At 42.3% G+C, this 4,591-nt stretch overlaps 1 protein-coding gene across 1 annotated transcript in view; it reads left to right on the plus strand.

Moving 5' to 3' along the window:
• The first annotated feature begins 2,899 nt into the window (after nucleotides 1-2,899).
• The window catches only part of LOC142243464 (sodium channel protein type 5 subunit alpha-like), a 587,685-nt gene continuing 585,993 nt past the window's right edge, over nucleotides 2,900-4,591 (plus strand). The window contains exon 1 of the mRNA XM_075315409.1: nucleotides 2,900-3,810. The gene's annotated coding sequence lies outside the window, so the exon portion shown is untranslated. The remainder of the gene's footprint in view (nucleotides 3,811-4,591) is intronic.

The following is a 4,591-nucleotide window of genomic DNA, read 5'->3' on the forward strand; positions in this document are numbered from 1 at the left end:
AAGGAACAGGTTACTAAAACCAAATATCTTTGTGCCTGGAAGACTTGTCCTGATAGAGAATACAGTAAGATGATATTTAGCGCACTGTCAAAGTTTAAGATCAGGATCAAGTTTTCTGGTAAATACTTTCTGACCAGTGTCCGTGGGTCAAACCAATACATTAAACACTGATATTAATAGTACAGAAATCAATAAAGAATGTATCACTATCACTACTATTACTGTACATTTGCAATTTTGTGACATTCACTGTATGAGTTAATCATTATTCCCAGACCACTTTATGCACAGTCAATGGAAACGTAAGGATTCCAAACCAATGTCAGTAATATTCAGACCACGACACTTCATACAGCAAAACAAGAGACGTCATAGCAGATAAGTCATAAACACACATTTGGGATGTCTGTTAGTTGATATGTCGTACAGAAGTATTATTCAGTTAATTAACATGTGGTAGAAAAAAATAAGTAAGAAAACACAAGAATAATGACATTTCGATCTGTCCCGGAACCTTATCATGGTGGTATTCTGTACTGTAACTTGTAGGCATAAGAGTGTGAACCGCTCAGTTAGGAGTTCCTATGGCTCTACAAGGACAGATTTTTTTTTTTAGCAGCCTTCAGCTTGATCTCGAGCTATGGTGACTTGATGGGTGAACACTCTGTAGGAAGACTGATCTCGTGCAGCCTAAATAGGTCCACCAGGGTCTTCTCCACCATTGTCTTGATTGTATCAAGCCATCAGGTTGCTGGTCTGCCTCTTTGCCTTGTTCCTTCTACTCTTCTGACCATGATGTCCCTCTCCAGTGATTGATGTCTTCGGAAGATGTGTTCAAAGGTAGGCAAGTCATGGCTGGTGATCCTTTTTTGAGTGACACGTCTGGTTTCACAGACTACTACTGTATAAAAAGGTCCAGGACACATCCAAATGTCGGTATTTCTGTGTATTCTGCCTTATTTTTCTACTACATGTCAACAGAATCCTACTTCTATATTACATATCATCTGACATCCCAAATGTGGGTTTACAACTTCTTTTCTATACTGTTTCAGCTTCATAAAAGACTTTTGCTATATCTACAAGTGCCATGGTCTGAATATTACTTACTTTACTGTGTGGGACACATATTACCCCAATCTCCAGATTGTCATAATACAGTGCACTCCACCATGATCTTCTATATAGTGATGCTCAATTTATAGGTTCCTTAGGATAGGTCATCAATGTCTGATCGGCCAGGGTCCGACACTCAGCACCTCTGTCGTTCACCTGTTCTCAGTGCTCGCAATTACAGCTGGAAATGCTCAGTTCCAGAGCGGCTTCGTCTTCTGATAGCGTCCGAAACCGGGTACTACACATTCGCCTACAATTCAAATCAATAGGAGACAGATGTACAGTACCCAACCACAGCCACTATCAGAAGACGGGGCAACTCCAGAACTGAGCATTTCCAGCTGCCTGCTGCCGCCACGGGCATCGAGAACAGATTATCGGTGTAAATGTAGGATGTCGGACCCCAGCCAATCATACATTGATAATATATCCTAAGGATGGGCCATCAATGTAAAAGTAATGGACAACCTCTTTTAAGCTTGTGGGACCCAATGCAAAATCTAAAACATGGCCCTCAATTATCACGGGTGTCTAATAGCATTGGTCCCCTCATATGGGTCACTATATACTGTGTCCCAGTGTCTGCCGCTGTTATAGACGATCACACTTCACCCTCTATTTTCTCCTATCTTGTGTGACGGGTATGCATTTTCCTGATCAGTCGTCATTATATATATATATATGTGGATCAGAACTTATTGCCATAAATACATTGATATAGGAGAGTAGAAAAATATGGTTTCAATCTTTAAGAGGTCTCAGAGAAGCAAAACTTGACAGAAGATAACATTTTACTACTTTCCACTGTTCGGTGTGTTTATATAGCGCTGTGCACACAATCATAATATAGGAGCTAAAATATGGGAGTAATTTTATTCTGTTGTGATTTTTGTGCATTTGTGTGACTTTAAACAAAAGGAGGCTGAGAAATAACAGCCATGCATATGTGAGTTTAAAGGGATCCGGTCACCATAAAATGAAGTCCAGTCTGAAGACATCATATTATAGAGCAGGAGGAACTGAGCAAATTGATATATAGTTTTGTGATAAAAGATTCAGTATAACTTGAGTTTCCACCATTTAATTCTCTACTCCTTCTGGGACGTTTGGTCCAGTGGGTGGTCCTATCAGTGACTGACAGCCTTCCTTGTATAAGGGTGCACACAGAGACAACTGTCAATCATTGATAGAACCACCCACTGGACAAACGTCCCAGAAGGAGCAGAGGATTATATGATGAAAGCTCAAGTTATACTGAATCTCTTTTCACAAAACTATATATTAATTTGCTCAGCTCCCCCTGCTCTATAACAAGATGTCAGCAGATTGTACAGCATTTTCATGGTGACAGGTTCCCTTTAATGTGCTGTGAGTGTAATCCCCACTTAAGTTTCTGATTTTTTTCAGTAAAGCTAATTTAGTACCTCTATTGAATACTATAGGAAACACCATATGGTTAAAAATAATAGTTCCACCCAGAACTTCTCAAGTATACAGAATGCAGAGTCCTTATTCGGATAGCTTTGCATGTCAGGAGATGGTATACTAATGTTTTGAATAGATATATAGGAGGAATGCAATGTTTAATAATCATACATTTGCATAAAGTCTTGGAAATCATTTTTTCATACATTATATTGGTTGTGCCAGCCAGGAATGTTCCTCCTGACAACCGCTAGGTGGCGACAAAACCCAAGCCTAGAAATGACATCTCAATGAGTTGCTGTGGGAGGTTCAGTGAAGGGAGTGACTCCAGCCTGGAGAAGCTTCTTGCCTGACATCTTTGGAGTCCCCTGCTGTCCCTATTATAATGATTACATGTTAAAGCTCACACCTGCGCTGAGAATTCATTGTCAGGTGGAGAGGAGCTTGTGATTTCTGGAGGAGAGCACTTTGATGCCACCAGCAGCTAGATGTACAGGCTGAAGACAACAAAAGTAGAGTTTTGCAAGACTTATGGTTGATGTTTTAAAGTTTCTTATTGTGGATTGATTATTGGTGGGGGCTGGAGACTTGATGAAGAAAGAAGTCAACCTGGTAAGTTGGATAAATGGCTTATGGTGATGGGTGATAGAAGACTTCTATGAAATACAGTTACTGGAACTTCTGTTGACTTGAGGAGGTCTGCTGATGACTATACTAACCTGGTCTTGTATTGACTGTAGAAACTAGAAGGTCATAAAAGTAACCTGGAAATTTTGTGTCCACCTTGAAGATAAAGGTCTGCAAAACCAAGACTGTGTGAACCTTCACCAGATTTGTGCACAGGAGTCTCAGTCTTGGAGGGAATTCCATCAAAAACTTGGATGACCAATTGTTGGTGCCTGATAAGAAAGACCTCCCAGCTCTGGAAGTGTTGGAGGCAGCTGCTGCCTGCTCAGCCTTAGGGAGTGGTTACCTTCAGACCAGTCCTGAGCTGCTGATCACAGATCACACATCCACACAAGCCTCAGCAGGTAATTCATGCTCCTCTCTTCTACCCCCTCTGGACCAACCACTGCCCTCATCAGCCTGGAATAGAGCATCAGCTGGAGGGGAGGACTATCCCTCATTTTGTGCCTCCCACAAAAGCAACATGAGCTGGGGCTTTAACTGGACTAAACACCAGGGCTAGAGCAGAACAGTTTGTGGACTTATCACAGAATTTATTATCTGCAGATCTAGGCAATTCTACAGACCTGCTGGACAATCACTGTAAGTAACTGATCCTCTTATATTCTTATATAGTAGGGAAACATTGACTTCTAGAGTCCTGCTCATCCAGGAGAGCCAACAACTTCTTGAGTGATTAAATTAGCATTATTCAATACAAATGTCCTTGACCTTCAAGCCTTACTAAAGTTGTCTAAGGAGCTTACTGCTATTGATCTGAGACCTCCATGTGTAGTGACATTCATACCTGCCCATTCAAAGTTGGAGCTGGGATAGAGTATAGACTAATAGATTTATAACATTTATCTGGAAGACATCCAGAACATGTGACAGTAATATAGGAGCAAAGGACCTTCTCTAACATTAAACTGTAACCTTGCATGAAGAATTAAACTACATTATATATAAAGATTTTTCTCCCTCCACAATAATTACTATTCAATTAGATTACATGGAATGAGTGCAAAAGAGCAGAAGAAGTTGTTATGCAGTCCAGTATAGAGCTCATCCTGCCCATATGATTAAATAACTGAATTATCTGCAGAGATGGGTGCTGCTGGCTCCCCTGGAGGTGTGCTGCTGGCTCCCCTGGAGGTGTGCTGCTGGCTCCCCTGGAGGTGTGCTGCTGGCTCCCCTGGAGGTGTGCTGCTGGCTCCCCTGGAGGTGTGCTGCTGGCTCCCCTGGAGGTGTGCTGCTGGCTCCCCTGGAGGTGTGCTGCTGGCTCCCCTGGAGGTGTGCTGCTGGCCCCACTGTCGGTGTGCTGCTGGCCCCACTGTCGGTGTGCTGCTGGCCCCACTGTCGGTGTGCTGCTGGCCCCACTGTC

Source organism: Anomaloglossus baeobatrachus, chromosome 6, assembly GCF_048569485.1.
Source record: "Anomaloglossus baeobatrachus isolate aAnoBae1 chromosome 6, aAnoBae1.hap1, whole genome shotgun sequence".
NCBI lineage: Eukaryota > Metazoa > Chordata > Amphibia > Anura > Aromobatidae > Anomaloglossus > Anomaloglossus baeobatrachus.